The 18042-nt window shown below is 47.7% G+C and overlaps 1 protein-coding gene across 2 annotated transcripts in view; it reads left to right on the forward strand.

The window, feature by feature from the left end:
• The first annotated feature begins 5420 nt into the window (after nucleotides 1-5420).
• CASZ1 (castor zinc finger 1) overlaps nucleotides 5421-18042 on the forward strand; it is a 263569-nt gene continuing 250947 nt past the window's right edge. For both annotated transcript variants that reach the window (XM_054009508.1, XM_054009510.1), the window contains exon 1: nucleotides 5421-5486. The gene's annotated coding sequence lies outside the window, so the exon portion shown is untranslated. The remainder of the gene's footprint in view (nucleotides 5487-18042) is intronic.

The raw sequence follows: 18042 nt of genomic DNA on the forward strand, positions 1-18042 counted from the left end.
GGATGATGCTATTTACCGTTAAAAAGTGTGGCTGCTACTTCTGCAGAGTCATTTGTTTATTTTCCGACACACCCCCTCCCCCAAATCCCTATGCTTTTCTTCTGCATGACTCTGGCATCCACATTCTTGCGGCTGGGGTTGGGTGAGAAAAGTGGGGAATGGCTGGCATGTTGGCATGGCCATAAGATATAGCCATTGTCAGTGGTGACAAGCCCATGGCTATTTGGTGGCCTGTGTGAAAAGGATCCTGGGGCTGACTCCATTTTGGTTGAGTGGTCAGAGGTCTAGAGTCCCAATGTCAAAGTCCCCTTCATTCATCACATATGCCACTAATTGGCCATACGAGAAATTCAACTCTGCTATGAGGGACTTAAAGTGACATAGGCCTCATGTGGGCCTCTTCACAGGGAGGAATGCCGTCCAGGAGAGGCAGTGTGGTGTAGTGGATAGAGCACTAGTGTTACTTAGGAGACTTGGGTTCTACTCCCTGCTCTGCCATTGGCCTGGTAGGTGACCTGGGGCAAGTCATGTCTCCTCTCCATGCATTAGTTTCCCTGTCTGAAAGATGGGAGTAATGATATTGATCCTTTGTAAAGCGTTTTGAGATCTGATGATGAGAAGAGCTAGTATTATTATTAATTATTGTCCAATCTGAGCAGGTCAGGAATGAGCCTTCTTGGCCTGATTCTCTGCTTCCTTATACCTCCTAATAAAGGGCACCCCTTATATGGGACCCCTCTTGCTCTGTTTAACTACAGCAGTAGCCAGGTCACAGCAGGGCGAGCTGAGGACAGAGAGCCTTCCGCCTGACTTTTTATGCCTTTGTCATTTTAATCCAAGCCCGTCTCTTGTTGTTTTTAACCTCACTTCCCTTGTGTGAATAATTTCTTAGGGGTAAGGCTGGTCACAGCTCAGCCAGATGAGACAGTGTTCTGGGAAGGTTGGTATTGATGATGGATGGGCAAGATTGGCATAGAAGGTGTGGCATCTACCAAGTGGGAATAACAGAATCAGAGCAGGAAACACTAAGGCCTTGTCTACCCTAGAAAGTTTCACTGGCAGAAGTTCTGCTAGCATAGGGCTACCGGCAACACTGTCATGCTGCACAGTGAATTCATGCTTGAGTGCTTGTGCCAGCGCATTGTGTGCTCACAGCACTGGGATGTATTGGCAAAATGTGTGTTGCATGGAGGCAACATCCCGGTGTAGTGCTATACGAATAACTGATTTGTTGGTTCGGTGACTAACCCCAACACATTTTCCCCAAATTATTTTTTTTCAAATTGTGCTGCAAAACAAAAAAGTCAAAAAATGCTGTTTGGGGTCAAACAAAATGTTTATTTTTGAGGTTTTTTCTTTTTCTTTTTTTAAAATGAAATGGAAGTAAAATTCTTAATGAAAAGTTGTTTTGACTTGGAAAATTAAAATGTTTGGGCTTTGGGGGATTTTTTGTTTTCAGCCAAAACAACAGCAAATTCAACATAGATTTTCAAAACATTTCAGTTGACCTGAATAAGCATTATTTGAAGAAAAATTTTGCCCAGCTCTAACCTGGTGTTCTCTGTGCTGCCTTCTGGCACACTGCGTTGTGGGAAATTGTCTCTGTGTATTGTGGGGCAGCTCATTGCTGTGATATCAAAGCACTTTCCAATAGTGCATTATTCTTTGGGCTTGCCAGACGTAAACTACACACATGACGAATGCCAGTCTTGCAAGCACAAGAATTTGGTAGGGTCAGAAGGGTGTACATGGGGAAGAGCTTGGGCTCTAAATAAAGGACTAGACATAAACTTTTGGCCAATGAGTTGCTGAAGAAGCCTTCTGCAAACTTCAGAATTATTAAAGAACTAGCAAGGTCCTCATTTTATTTTATAATCAGTGTGTTGCCAACTCTCACAATTTTATCCCGAGTGTCATGAAATTTTGTTTTTTTTTTAAGCCCCAGCTCCTGGAATCCTGTGATTGTATGAGAATCTCAGCTTTCATTAAAAATAAAAGTATCTCTACAGCCTTCAGGACTACAGACAAAAGCTTGAAAATATGAACCTGAAGGCTCAAAAACCAAGAGGCAAATAACCTCTCCAAGAAAGTATTGTTATTTTAAAAAATCTCTTGAGTTTTAAATCTCTTACAATTTGGAGGAGGGTCTGACTCATGATTTTTGAAGACTAGCAGTTGGCAATATGATACAGATAATTTATTGAGGGCAGGAGGAGTGGGGTTGGCATTATTGTTTTTAATTTTCAAGAAGAAAAGAAATGAAAACAAAAATCTATTCATGCAAACAAATAGTAAACATGACTTAGCCATGCTAGGAGCTCATGTATTGTAATTCTGTGTGGCAAATCCCAGTCAGCCCCTTCCTTGTATTTCCTCAACTGAGCACTGTGGCCCTGACCTTCCAAACTGCTCAATGAGGCAGGGGGTCCACAATTGCAAGGAACCCTACTGAAGTCTGCATAGGACCGGGTCTACCAGCATGGCCTTTGTCTGGCCGCTTACTTCTATGTGATTAGGTTCCGGTACTGTTGATGGCCTGCACGCAACACTCTCAATGACTTCAAAGAAAGTGCCATGCGCAGGCCTGATTCTGCTAAGTCTTGTACACCTGCTTCACTTGACATCCTGTGACTCTATACTTACAGTGTGTAAAGCTAAGTACATGCGTAAGTCTCTGCAGGAGCAGGCCCATTAAAGGGACATTGTCAGGCCAAATTCATTCCCAAACTTCGATCCTGATTCTACAGTAGGATCCATGTGGGTAGAACTTTCCACCTCCACGGAGCCCTGTTGATTTCAGTGGGGCTTCATGAGGGTTTTAGGGGCTGTCTCTGCAGATCCAATTGCGACCTAAGTCTTGCTAAAAGCAAGCTCTTCCAAACCATAATGCCAGTAGAAATGTTTTCCATGGTTAAATATGTTGATGGCAACAGTTTTAAAACAAAGTCCCAATGCCATCAGCAGGACTTAAGCAGGTACTTCACATTAAGCTTTAAGATAGATAGATAGATGTTCCACAGCTGGGCCCCTACTGTTTTATTTCAGTTATAGCTAAAGACATGCACTTTAGAAATATGTGATCGCTAACCTGACAGCATCTCTCTAGCATATGAATTTAAGGTTTGTTTTTTTAAAGCAACTTATAAACATTTCCCACTCAGTCCCTCCAACAATCTCTCTCAGTACTTGTGTTATTTCAATTGAGTTTAAAAGCATATCCCTATTTCTATCTCTATTTATTGCTTTCCCAGTGTTGGCAAGTAAAAATTGATAGCTAAACCATAATTAATAATAAACAATAGCTAAATAAACAAAGGCCCTGATCCTGTAAATACATATGCAAATGTTTTTCTTTACATACTGAGACCCTGCGGAAGTGGATCTACTCACTGTATGTAGTGTTCACCATGTGTATAAGTCTTTGCAAGATCAAGGCCTAAATATTTAACTAAACATACCAGTATTGCTGACCTCAACTGTTCAATATTCATGAGTCAGGCCCCCCAGAATCATGAGATTGTCTCAAAATTCATAAGATTTTAAAAATAATTGGGGGTTTTGTCATTTGCCCTCTGGCTTTGCATCTTTAGGGAGCACTTGACCCATGTTTATGAGCTTTTCTGGGCAACCACGAGAGCTAGAAACTTACTTTTTTTAAAAAGAAAAGCTGATATTCTCATGGAATCACATGGCTCCAGGAGCTGGGGGTCAAAGGAAAATGTAAAATATTTCAAGAATCACAATAAAATCACAAGAGTTGGCAACCCTTCTACAAATGCGTATACACATAAGTAACTTTTACTCGCATGAGTCATCTCACTGAAATCAGAGGGATGGTTGAATTATTATTTATTTATACTATGATAGTACCTTGAAGCCCCAGTCATGGACCAGGACCCCATTGTGCTAGGTGCTGTACAGACACAACAAAAAGACAGTCCCTGCCCCAAAGAGCTTATAGTGTAAGACCAGAGACAACAGGTCAGTACAGACAGGCGCACAAGGAATCAACGAGACAGTCCTGCAAGGAGCTCTGTATGGATGTGCTGACCTAGAACTCATTGCGTGGAATGGCCGGAATGAGTAAAGTTACCCAATGTTTATAGGATGGGCCCCCACATGCAAACCCATTGACTTCAGTGGGTCTATAGGCAGGAGTCCCCCTCCACAGAACAACATGCAGGATTAGGGCCTAAGTCTATAGTTACACACACGGCTCATTCCTGCAAACACTTAAGACACGGGTGTAATTTTACTATCCCACATAGTCCCAGTGAGTGCATGAGAGCAGTTATTTGTGTTGGTAAATATCTGCAGGATTGGGCCCTTAAATACAGAGCTAACAATGAAGGCCCCAATCCCTGTAGAGTGATCCACGTGGATAGAGGGGCTCTGTGTGGTTTGCTTTGCAGGATTGTGCCCATGAAATATAAATAAATTATATATTAACTGGTTTAATAAAATATAAGCTAACTCTAGAACTAAAAATCAAAGGAGTTTATTAGAGTGTAAACTACGGACCTGCTCCTGCATGCATATATACATATAAATAGGAGTAATTTTAGGCATGTGAGTACTCCCCTGGTGGGATAATTTATCATGCTGATCCTGCAAAGCAGAGCAGACCTGTGTACCTGGGCAGAGCCCGCTAAAGGCTGTTCCCAAGTGCAGGGGTCTGCTGGCATGGTGTGTATTACGGGATTGGGCCCCATGGGTGCAGAGTTACTCATCTGCATACATACTTGCAGGATTGGGGCCATAAACTATAATAAACTCAGAGTGGTTTGCTAATGAAATCCAAGTTAAGGATATAAGCAGCCCCCTTCCTTTGTCACTTAAAAGGAATAGACCATCCCATCGAGAAAGGAAGGATCTCAGCTAAATGTAGCCCAAGGAAACTAGGATGGCAGAGTTCACCAGGCTGCAAAAACTAGGTTCTTTCATACAACTTTCAGCAAGTTGCCTAAAGTTGGGGAGTTTAGAGATTTCCAGGAGCAAGCACTCAGTGGGCTGAGGGATCCGCTTGTGACAGGGGCAGGGCAAGGAAGTGCCCCGGTGACTGGAGAAGGCGGAGTTGCCCTTGTTGAATGGGAAGTGGGGACAACCCCTCTCTTTTTCTTGCCAGGGCATTGGGATCCAGTCCGGGTTTTACTGGTGCCCCTCCCTTGTCTGGGTGCCCTGCCTGCTTGGAGCCGAGTCCATTCCATGCTCGGCTCCCTCTGCCGCTCCCCCCCTTCCCCTCCCCGTCCCTCCCCTCACCAGCCCGGGGCAGAGGGTGGCTGGAATCCAGTCCGAGTTTTGCGCGCCGCCCGCCCCCCTGTTAGAAATAGGAAAATTCAATAATCAAAGCGAAGGGGAGAGAGAGGAGGAAAAAAAAATCCGGGATCAGGGCAAGTTTGATGGCGCATGCGCGCTGCAGACTCCATCCCAAACACACACACATTTCCCTTGACTTGGAAAGTCACCCAAAGCCGCCCCAAGTGCAGGTAAGCCTGTCTGCTCTGCCCTGCCCCAGCCCCTGCCCCCCGGGACCACCACCACCCCGCCCTCCAGCCCCTGCCTCAGCCGGCACCCAACTCTGCGGGGCAGGGGGTTGGGGCGCAGTCAGGGGCATGGCCCTGGCAGGGAAGGGAGGCGGGGGGGGGCACATGGCAGCGGCAGGTGGGCATTGCTCTGGGCGGGGGGAGGGGTTGGAGGGGGGGTTATTGCACGCGGGGGGGGGCAGCGCTCTGAAAGCGGGGGTGGAGGGCACTGCAGGCTGCTTGGGGCTCCGGTGCGCTCCCTCTGCGAAGGGGTTGCACTCGCTGCTCCGGCCCGGGCACTTTGGGCGGCTGTTTGCGGAGTGAGGGGGTGCAGCGCGCTGCCTCCCCGGGGAGTGAACCAGGGGAGGGGGCTGCGGGGTCCAGGACTCTCACGCTAGGCTGGCGGAGGGGGGAGGGTGCCTGTGCTCCCGTCGCTCGGCTGGGGGTGGAGGGGGCCCGGGGGAGGTAGAGCGGTGCCGGCTCCGGAGCTGAGTTGTTTTTGTTGTGGGAGGCCGGTTGTGCCAGACAATTTCCAGGACTTTTAAAAATCGCCGTGGAAATGGGGGGGGGGGGGGGGGGGAAAGGGCTGGGAGAGGCGTGGGACCCCCTCTGCCGCCCTGCCCCGCTCCCTGCCTGGGGCGCAGGTACCCCGGGTCCCCAGTGACTGAGCGAGGGGGTCCCGTGGGGCGCAGCTGCTGGGGGAAAGGGAAGCGCAGCAGCGATACCCCCTTCTCCCCCCCCCCCCGCTTTTTGCGAACAGAAACTTGGGCCAGAAGCGACGGGAAAGCGCCGAGGTGTGGCGTGAGGCTGGGGACCCCGGCGGGCCGCGGAGGCAGGCTGGGGGTCCCCGGGCGGAGGCGGCAGGCGATCGGTGCCAGGGAAGTTTCTCCAAAGTGCTGCGGCCGGGTTGGAGGCCGGCGAGCGGCGCTTCCCCCCGCTGGTTCCGGGACGCTCGGGTCCCGGAGCGGAGATGGAGCAGGGCTGGGAGCCGTGCGCTCGGGGACGGGGAGGTGCCCGGGCCCCCTCCGTGCGCTCCCTGGAGAGCTGCGCTACGTTCCCGACTCGGCGCGCGAGTGTGGGGGAGCCGGTGTGCCAGGCCCCCGGGCTCGGTGCGCGTTTGGGGGAGTCGGTGCCCGGCCCCCGGGCGAAGCCGCAGGTTATTTTTACCCGGTGGCATTTGCAGAATGCGCAGCTGATTTGCCATCCTGAGCCAGGAAGTTTTTTTTCCCCCGTTTTCTTTTCATTTTCTTTCCTCTCTTCGAATCCGGTGCCGCGGCCGGGCGAGGCTCAGGCAGCGCCGGGCAGGGGGCGCACAGAGGGGCGCTATAGGGGTAAGGGGGCTGTACTGCTGGACTGGGGGGGTTGCTTGGATTGTGCGGGGTGGGGGTAGATATCAGCATAGGGGTGGAGTGAGGAGAGCAGGGTTGAGGGCGCTGTGGGGAGGGAGGCGGGCTCTGGGATCAGTAGGGTTTTGGTGAATGCTACTCTCCATGTTTGGAGACTCCCAGGACAAGGGAACAGGTGTCTGACCCGTCAATCAAACTGGGGCCTGCCAGGAAAATACACTTTGGGGCATTGACAAAAAAGGAGAAATAAAAAGCCTTGGAAACCTAGCGGGGCAGGGGTGCGCCTGTCCCCTGGGTAGGGAAGGGTTAATATCCCAGGACACTGCCTGCTTCTGATCTGCCTCCCCAAATCTTTAATGACTCCCCAACCAGTGATGAGCCCATAAGGGTTGTCTCTGGCACAGGGGTCATGCTTTCTCAGACTCCCCAGGAAATTGGAAAGTGAGAATTAGGTGCACTTGTTCTTGGGGTCTATAAATCCAGAAAGTCCTTTAGATTTGTACCTCCCTAGCTGGGGTGGGAAGAAGTGAACCAGCATAGTCTGGGAGTGGGGACATTGACCAGTAGCTTGGTGTTGATTTCATGGGAGATAAGTAGTGTGTATGTACCATGACAACCTTCTTGGAGTAGTGGAGAGAGAGTCGTTCCTTCTTTTTGTTTTCCGGTTGGGGTGGCAGGAGACAGAGAGGAAGAGCCATTGGGAAAGTTGGCACATTTGGTAAAGGGTGATGAAATTTGGGATAAGGATGAGATTGGAAGGGGCTTTCTGATCCCAGCCTGGAGGCTGTCTCACTGCACCTTCTGAGCAATTTGTCTGGAAAACTTTCTGGATGGGTTATGTCTGAGGATTGCTCTGAATCACTCTGAGTTAGATCCAAATGCCTAGATTTTTTTTTGGGTGGGAGAATGGTGAAACTTTTGATGTACTTCACGCATAAATTTAATGTGCCCTCTTCATCCACCCTTAACTGCATATGCAGCCACTACAACCTTTTCCCTTTGAAAATGGTTTTCTCTCCTCTCCTCCCCCAAATTACCTAGACGTATTTATTTCTGTTGTTACTGTAATAACTTTTAAGGTGAAATAATCTCTTCCCAGGGCTTTGGACTTCTGCTTCCCAGTGGTTTCCCTGCCTCTCTTCCTACACCCACTTTCTTATTTATACTTTGTTGCTACCTTGTTAGCTACTGTAGAAGCAGTTAGAAAGAGTTTATGGGGGAATATTGTTGAACTTCAGTAATCAAGTTTCCAGATCTTATGCCTCCTGTTTAATTTATTAGACTAGTTATTTATTCTGTTGATGATAATCTGTTGCTGGTTTCTATGGAGATGTTAAACTGATCTCTTTCAGAAATCAAACTCCATATGCACTAAAACGTTTAAAGGGGCAGTGTCCCCTTTTGTTTGCAGACTTTACCTTTTCAGTGGCTCTTTTGGCCTCCTTTATATTTTATATATTAAAAAGTCTGAAGTTGAAGCTTTGTGCAAGACAGAGCTTATTATGACAAGCAGAAAGTCAGGGCTTTGATCCTTTAGTTGCATCATCATTTAAAACAGATCATTTTCCCCCCTCATCAGACCAGATAGAAGAACCCTTTCAAGATCAAAGAGTCCAGCTAAAAACTATTGTTTAAAAAATATAAAAAGGGGGGGAAAGTGTTATCAGGGTGATGTTTCCTTAATCTGCTCATTTTATTCTAAGAGATTTATTTTATCAATAAAAACAAAAAACTTGTAGCAACTATATTGTTCTTATATTTCCCAAGCCTTTTAAATGTTAAAATAAGTTCAAAGTCAAATATCTCTCCAGATAAAGTGCATGTTAAGGTATATTTATTACTTGTTTTCTAAATGTAGAAGGTCAGACTCCAGAAGGCTATTGCATTAGAGAAGGTTTTAATAGTCTTTGTTTCAGCTTAATGAGAGCGAAATATAAAATGCATTTTCACTGTAACATTTATCCAGTTTTTAAAGGAGAATCTCTGTAGTTTATTCAGTTTTTATTCTTTTAATTAAGAAAAGATCCCCTCTTTTCATTATCCGTGGAGGAAAGGGAGAGTGTCTTACATTTCTGACATACTTAAAAATTGTGAACTCACCATGAGCTCGTGTATTTATCAAGCTGACAAACGTGGTACAAAGCTATTGTGTTTCCTGCTCATCTTCCTGGGGGTAAAGTTGTAGGTTTAAAAAGAAAATAATGACCCATATGATGCATTTTTAATAACCAAGTGAACTCCCCAATTTTTTCCTACCTGCGTCCTCAAAACGCTTCATGTCTCCTAAAATACTTTCCTTTTTTCTTTCACTACACTTCTGCATTTTTCTTTTTTAAAAAATGCAAATAATAACGAACCAAAACAACCCTAAATATAGGTTTAATTTCATCATATAAGATTATTTTCTCTGCAGTTGTTTGGTTTGTAATTGCTTCTCATTGTTATTTTTCTTTTGGCTCATCAGTGCAGTCGATCAGTTTTTCTTTTTAAAAAAATATATTTTTGTTTATTTGTTTGATTTGAATTGCAAACAGAATTGACTCTGACAAGTAAAAGGGGGAGGGGGGGAAGGAAACACTATGGCTTTAAACTCAGGAGTTTGCATATTCTCCTTGTATCTTTCCCCTTTGCTAATTATTGTGTTGTTTTCAGAGCAAATATGTCATATCCATGGCGACCAGGCAGGTTTATTGTCTTTCAGAAGCAATAGCTCACATAAGTAATTAATGACTTCTTTTTTTTTCCTCTGGCTTAGGTTAAACAGATCATTCAAGGAAAGTCATATCTCTCTCTCCTCTTTTTTTCTTTTTTTTTTTTAGCCCAGTGACATAAGAACATGAGTTAGAACAAGAGAATACTTTAACCAAGAAGTCAACAGCTTATTTTTTCCCGTTTCTTTTTAAAAGCTGTAAGTGTCAGCTTTCCCCACACATGACGTTGTCATTCTTGCAGTTTCAGAGCAAAGCCCTGGTGCAGGGAAAACCTATTGAAAGCTTGAGTTCAGTTGATAGTTGTACAACAGAAGAAGGTGGCTTGGGGAGGGAAGGGGGTTATTTCTCCATGAGGAAATCAGAGTGTGTGTGTGTGTGTGTGTGTGTGTGTGTGTGTAGGAGGGAGTCAATGACTAAAAAAGCCAGCTCATCTGGATCTGACAGATTGTAATTCAAACAATTTCCAGGAAAGAATTAATGACTTGATTTTATAGATGTATAGATATATATTTATTTACTCACTCCATCCAAAACAGTGAAGCTATTTGGAAAAACAACCTTTTTGGGGAAAAATGTAAGTCCACATAAACTTGAGACTTATCTTACAAGAATCTATTGCAAATAGTTTATTTCAGGTGCAAGGGTGATCCTTACCTTTTCCAATTCTCGTTCTTCCTATTAAACCAGAATCTGCTATCTATCCAACTCAGGGATTGTGATTTACCGAAATGGTGATTTCCTGCGCACCGCCCTTCACCCTTGTTTTGTTTTTGTTAATTTCATTTTTGGAAGGATACTGTCCATCTATATAAATTCCTGAGGAGATGAAAGCACTGCTCGATTCCATAAACCAAAGCTTTTGTGTGCATTATATATTTAAAAAATAAAAACAAATCCCTTTTGATCAAATCAAGTACACTACTTTGCTAGTAATGATTCCATATTCCACAACACTGCTACTTTAACTTTTAAAATCTGTTTCCATTCTGGGTTGTAACACTAATCAAAGAGTCACTTACTCCCAATTTTTTTTTACTGACTTATGTTAATGAGAACCATTAGGATCATATTTTGTGTGGATGCTATTTTGGGGTTCAGAGACATGGTCTCCTCAGGTTCACTTGAAGTAGGCACCTTTAGAATTCTATATTATTCTTTCTTTCCAAATCCATATCTCCCTCATCCCTACCCTCTAGAGAGGTTTCTAAGTTCAGCGATCGGAACCTACAGGCAGTAGACAATAATAACAATAAAAAACATGAAGAAGAAGAGATTTTGCTATTTAGTTTCTAAAGAGCAGAAGAGAAGCCCCTAAGTATTGTAAGGCTGAGGTTTCAGCAGTGTTGATAATTGAGCCCTTAACCTTCTGATGTCTATATCAGAAAAACAGACTCTAGCAGGGGGAGACAAAGAATAAAAGCAAATACCAGGCAGGAGGGAGCTTGGGAGATTTCTGAAATATTAAAGTATAGATCAGGACACACTTAAAAATGTATATATTAAATTTCATTAGGTTCCGTTCTTTCCCCTTGGTGAAGTGCAGCTGGCTTAAAGGTGGCTTTGGAAGAACTCTGAGGTTTCGAATGCAGCTGTGCATCAGGGGGCTTCTGTGAAGTGAACAGATCGAACTTGGGAAGACTTGTCTCTTAAAATAAAATAATGTCTACATTATTTTGTTAAATTGACCAATTTGTAGTGGATTTTTTTTTTTAAATGAAAAGTTAAATTGCTGGAAGTTGGGAGTTTTGCAGGCTGTGATTTCTTGGCTGTGCTAAAGGGAATTGAATTGAACCATTTTAGCCACCCGTCAGAGCAGTTGTTTCCCTGTTCTGTCACTGTATTTATGTTTCATCGGTATGTTTGCATCTACAAATGGGGTGCCAGGGAAGAAGGGGCAAGCGGGCACATGAGGGGGCCTTTAAAGTTAACTTGCTTTGGGTGTAGAAGACTGGAGCTTAAAAGAGAAGCAAGAGCGCATCGTAAATTTTTCTAAAATTAATCAACCGTTTAAGAGCTCCACATTAACGAGGTTTTCAGGCAAGCAGCTTTCTTCTTCTTCTTCTTCTTCTTCTTCTTTTCTTGTTACAAAGTCCAAGAGGGTTGTGGGGGGGAGGGGGCAAAGGGGAAGGGAGGGGGTGGAATTTGAACAGAAATAATAAAAACAAAAAAGGCTGGATTTGTGGAATATAAATCCCCCGGTGTCCTTGATCCATATTGTCAGGTTTTTTTTTGGTCGGATTTGTCCTGTGTGTCTTTGACGGAAAAGGCACGTAGAGAGAGAGAGAGAGCGAAGGGTGGGGAGGGGGGTAGGAGAGAGAGAGGGACGTGTGGCTGCTTTGGAGCTCATTATCATTCTTAATAAGTCTTAAGGAATAAAGAGGAGCATTGAGTGTAAATGCTGGGTAATCCTAACACTCCTCAAGGTGAGAGGAGTCTCGAGGACACAGAGAGAGAACGAGGAGGAGGGGACTGGCGGGGGGCAGGAGAGAAGCTGCCAACGAAAGTGGTCTCTAAGAAACCAGGCGTGGGCTAACGCGGGGGGTGCCCGTTGGCTGCTTCAATTTTGTTGCACCGGCCCGTACTGGGGAAAGTTCTCTCCAAGTTTCTCTCAGAGATGGAAAGAGCAGAGCTGGCCATCATGGTCAAAGTGTCGGCCTCTGAAAACAGCACTCGGTGACAAACTTCAGAACTGGGGCAAGACTGCCTGTCCTCCTTCCTGATCCCCCATTCTGTATGTCCGCTCTACCTGAAATCATGCCGCACTGGGTTTAAACTCGCTCCCACTACCCCTGTGCGCATCATGCTTTCCATTTCAATCAGACACTTTGTAGTGCCTAAAATATTGTTCCCGTCTCCCCAGCCTATGACAGTCTCTGGCTCGTGCTTCATCGCAGGCTCCCCCACCCCAGCCCCTTTTTGTTTCCATCTCGTAGGAACTCCCTTCTTCTCTATATTTCCTAAGCAATCTGCCTCCAGTTACCTTTGATTGTAAGGGGAGGACACATCCTGAACGCACAGTTTCGGACACTAGGTGGCTTAAAGTACAGGAATGGTTTGGTAAGCCAGCTGGGAGAGAGAGAGGCATGTATTCGCTCCGTCTGGTGGGCTCCTTTATTCAAACTTTAGGCTGACAGAAAAAGGCAGACCCCCCCCCTTTGGATGGATCATGGGCTCCGGCATCCCGTTGCCCCACAGCTGTGGGCTAGGTCCGCGATCGTGTCGGAGCATCCAAGCCTTCATGCAAGTGAGAGAGAAATGAGTAAAGTGTGTTAAAGGCCTCGGCTGTCTGCACCCCCTCTAAAAGGAATCGGGAGGCCATTTGCTTCGTTAGGGCCTCTGCTGTAATTGCACGTTTACCACGCTGATCACAAAGGGCACGCTTGTTTCTTTCGGAAGAAGGTCTCACGTTCACCTGTTTGTAGGACCCTTCTCGCCATGCTATATGTATGCTGCAGAGCTGGGCACTTCAGAAATGCTCATAGCTCCCTGCCCCTTTGCTAGACCTTTTTCTGCCCTGAGCCCAGTTGTAGGTGGATGGGTGGGGTAGGTACTGGCAATTGCTGATGGTATCCTAGGCCTCGAGGGCTGGATAGAAGAGGCAGACGCAACCCTGCATCTTTAGGTCCTTCTGTAGATCATGTGGTCCTGCCAGCTGAGGGTATAGCACTTGAGAGTGTCCCCTCTCTTGAGACAGCTGTGCAAGCTGACCTACCTCTGAGTGACAGTATGTGCCCATAGCTAGCATGGGAGGGTCCTCCTGATGATGTGACTTTGATGTGTGAGAGGCCTGAAGTAATAAGGCCATACCCCGACTAAGTCGTGAGTGCCTATGTTCATGTGCTTTGTTGCAGTGCTATTGGAATAGGTGAGTCCCAGGGCTAGCCTGCACTTGGCAAAGAATAGCTCTAAACAGGGGCCCGACTGGCAATGCTAGGGACCGAAGGTCTCCATCTGCAGAGCAGCTCTATCCTGGGGAGCAGCAGCATCAGCTTCCCCAATGCCACCCTCCCCAGGGGATCCCACCCTGAGCTGGAGGCAGCACCTAGAGGTGAGATGGGGGTTTAGTCTCCATGGCTCATCTGGTCCTTGACTTGTCTGCTGAGATTGTTAACTAGTGCCAGTTGCGACAAGGAGGTGAAGTCTTGTGCCCTGGGAACTGCACAGAGGCCCGTCAAACTCCTGTTTAGGCCACTAAAGAGCTGTTGGATAGTAAATTTCACTTGCTACCAACCTGGGCTGGAATCGAACTGGTGGCCCGAAGGTAAAAAAAGCTTTATATGCCAATAACCTGAGCCATCCAGCCCCGAACTTCGCATGTTAGAAGAAACGTGGGGCTGATGTTAGATTGCAGAGCAGCGTATTGGTTTGTGCCTTTGGCCCTTTCCCTGTGCCTGACGTTTTGCTCGATGGAGCCATGTTTTCTTTTCAGAAAGTGCCTTATTTTCATTCTCCCATCGGTAATGCTGAAATGAAATGAAACAGCTCCCTGGAAGCCCTAAGGCCAGAGGGCACTTTGTCCTACCTTATCTGGAGACAGTCCGCAAGCCGGGCCCAAGCCTGGGCACATACAGAGGGTGGCCCAGCCTAGCAGTTGCTAGGAGGAAGGGATGTAGACTGCATGGGTTCTCTTGGAGCTCTTAGTTCTGGAGCAGCTCCTTTGGAAGGACCGTATGGACAGGGGAGGCTTAGCAGTAGAACCCTTGGACCCTCTTGGGACGGAGAAGATGTGGGTTGTGACTGAAGTACTTCAGATTTTGTAGGGAGTCCTGGTGCAGTTATGCCCTGTTAGCTAACTGGTGAGACAGAGGGTACGGTGCAGTGTCAGCCCTTGAGACCTATGTGTGAATCCCTACTGAGCTTGGGCTGGGAGCGTAACTCCTGCCACTAGTTAGTCCAAGAGGCTGGGAGGACAGTCTAAAATCTGCTGGGAGGCTAAAGAGCAGGGTTCTTTTCTTGACTCTGCCACTGACTCGCTGTGTGACCTTGGGCAAGTCACTTCTTGGCTCTGACCCTCCAGTTCCCCCGCTGTACAACAGAGTTGGAGACTCCGTTCATTCACCTTTTCAAAGTGCTTGGGGCTCCTCTTGAAGAAGCTGCGGTCGAAGGGCCGAGTGTCTGTAATGATGTGTGTGCTGGGGTGCTTGGGGAGGGCAGGGAACGTGGGACCCTGGGAAGCTGGTATAGATTTACATCTCTGGTTTTGCTCCTAGTGCTGATGGCTGGGGGAGCAGGGCTTCCACCTCCAACCCCTGCCACGCTCTGTGCCTCTTTTGCTCCTTATGGAGTCACTGAGCAAAGCCTTCTGTGTCCCGGCTGCAGGCAGGCTGAGCCCAGTGGGTGGGGGACCATCCCTGGCAGCTGTTCCCTTCCACCTGGCTCATCCTGTCCCCAAGCCCAGGGGAGGGAGGGCTGCGCAGGTTCATGCTTGTCTGGTTGTTGGACAGTGAGGCTGGCAAAGCAGCTTCCAGCTTGGCTGCCATGGTCACTGTGTCTGCAGCATGTCCTCTCGGTCGGACTGTTAGTCAGTGACAGGGATCAAGGAACTGGCCCCTCACACCAGTGCCTCGGGTCGGGCCAGTTTTCTACTGAGGTTGCCTCATGCTCTCCTGCCGGCAACCCAGTGAGACTCCCATGGGTTATCATAGCCTCTCAGCAGTGATTTGCAAACAGGCATTTGGAGATAAAGTCCTGGTGCCGTGCTAGGGGCCGGCGGGACAGATATGAAACGCGGCAGGTTTATGAAAGAGAAGGTGTATGAAATGCAGCCTGCAGCTCCCATTTCACTGCACTATGCCAAAACACACAGTTTCTTATTTCAGTAACTGTGATCTTTCGAGGAGGTTAATTTCCATGACGAACTCCAGGCCACGTGCTCAGAGGATTTATCTAATTAGACTGACACTTTTCTTTTAAAAAAGAAAATTAAGCTGCCCCTTGGAGGACTTAAGTATTTTAAACTGTGGGAGCAGCAGCAGGCAGCGTGATCTCTGCCCACTGAGCAAGGAAATTTCCCCCCCACTCCAGGCCAGACTCCATCAAAGCCCCCAACTGCTTTATTTTCTTAGATGGTGGCTGGATGCTAACAGAGCATTTGATCCTGCCTGAGCGGCTCCTTAAAGCCTCATCTGGTTCCTTAACTCATGTATACTCTTGACGTTCCGGGAGGTTACGTGTGCAGGACAGAGTGGAAGAGAGGGGAGATGGAGTCCTGTTGATACATCTCAGCTGTGTCCAGGAGGAACTGCTTTCTCCCAGGATCGGGGATTCAGTCTCCATGACTATCTGTGTCTGTGGCCCCCATCATCATAGCCCTTAAAGTACTTCGCTGTACAGCACCCATGTGAGGTAGTGGAGTGATGTAAACCCCATGGCGAGCTGAAGCCCAGAGAAACTAACTAGCCCAAAGTGACACAGGAAGTCTGATGGGGAGCAGGGAATTGAACCTGTGACCCTGGAGTCCTAGGTTAGTGCCCTAACCACTGGACCAGCCTTCTTCCATGTCTGTTCAGCCCTGGGCTTCTTCATTAATAACAGCTTTCGAAGTAGAGCTGAGACTTTGATTGTAATGAGTATCAAGGGGATTCTTGACTGAAGCTGCTGGGTGCAGCCAGACCCTGTGGTTCTCTAGTCCCAGACTGAGGAGCCACGTGTCACCATCCAGGGTCTCTGGAAGTCCCGTCCTGTACTCGGTAGCTTGGGAGTATGCTGCTGACTGCACTGCGCTACCCAACCCTGCTTCTTGGGGAAGAGGGCGTTCAGGCTTCACGTACAGTTATGTGTGACCCTGACCTGGTAGGGAAGCCTGGTGCCCAGTGTGCCCCTGAGAAGCTGATTGCAGGAAGGGCTCTGTTAGGTGCTGTTTTCCTGCACTGAGCCAACTCACAGCAGAGCTGGTTGCACTGAAGGCAGGAGTAGCTGAGCACTCGCCGGGCGTGGGAGATGGTGCCTGTGATGCTTGCTGGAGTCTGCCAACCACAGGGGCTGGATTGTGAGGCCCTCGCTCTCAATGGGTAATACCTCTCTCCGCAGGTAGTCTCGCTGGTTTCCATGGGGCTACTTACACGTAAAGTGCTGGTGGTGTGCGTGAGGGTCTCCCAATCCCGCCCAGTGGGGTTTTTATGATGTATGCTACAATCCCAGGTGACTGGCGTTCCCAAGAAGCCACAGTGGATCCAGGCTGAGTGTTTGTTGCGATGCGGCTTTGGGGAAAGATGCACAAAAACAGATGCACTCTTCTAACCCCCCACCCGGCTCCTCTCCTTTATGCAAAGTTAAAGAAATAATAATATGTAACGTGTGTTCAAAGATTTAACTGCTACAAGTCCTGTTGGCTGGGGAGCGAGCGTGCTGGCTTGGTCAGCCATCCCTAACAAGTTAGGAGTTGTATAAACTCCCAGCTTACAGCTGTAAATTTACTCAGTTTTGAATCCAGCCACAAGCTGGCTCAGCAGGATCTGAAACCGTCTGCTTCAGTAGTCGTGGTATGCTTGACATTCACAACTTCTGGGGGCCCCAGCTTTGCTGAACACACATGCTCCCGCCCCATTCAAAGGGCCCAATCCTGGACACACACACCCAGCGCATGTGGCTGTGATCTAGGCAGGAAGAGGATCTCCCCAGCACAGGCTGTTCTGACTGTTACTGCATCCTTGCCTAGCCCCTGCAACCTGTGCCCTCCCCCACATGGGGGAGTGGCTGGCTGAGCCGCACAGGCTCAGATCCACTGGCCATGCCTCCATTCCTCCCACCCCAGCCTACTCTCCACTAATGCTCTCCAGTGTTGACAGGGAGCCTGCCTGGGAGCAGAGCTGTGTATGGACTACCTTGTGCAAGGCCCCAAAATAGTGCCCTCTGCCTTTGCACAGCAGAATTGCATTCACTGCATCATGGCTGTGGGCAGGCTTTGGTCAATACGCAGTCTAAGGCCCGCTCCTGTGGTCTTTATTCAGGCCTGGTCCCACTTGAAGTCTCTGGGCGTCTGCTTGAGCACAGGCAGAGTGAAAGCTGAGCCTTGATTTCGGCATTTCTTGTTACAAAAGGTACCGAGCCCCGTTTAACTGACAGCTCCATCACCACGGGTAATTTCAAGGCAGGCTTGGCACTCCTGGGAAGCTGAGATAATGGCTGTTTTGCCACCAACCACGATACAGACGGGCTTGGAGGTTATTTGCCCTGAAACAGAACTTGGCAAAAATATACAGTAAAATTTTGGTGAAAGCAGATCCCCAAATAAGCAGTAATCAGCCGACTAGTGGTGGCTGGGCTGAGCAGCATGGGGGGGAGCTCATGTTAGTGCCTGACCCTACAGCGCCCCCTCACCCCACATCCTGGCTTCCCTCTTGTTGTTTGCCTTGTATATCTTGTTTTAAATCTGAGCGCAAACTCTCTAGGGCAGGGGCCTTGTCTAGGTGTGTGCATGTGGGCTCCGATTCCAATAAGGGTCATTGGGCAGAACTGCAATGC

Source organism: Malaclemys terrapin, chromosome 19, assembly GCF_027887155.1.
Source record: "Malaclemys terrapin pileata isolate rMalTer1 chromosome 19, rMalTer1.hap1, whole genome shotgun sequence".
Lineage (NCBI taxonomy): Eukaryota > Metazoa > Chordata > Testudines > Emydidae > Malaclemys > Malaclemys terrapin.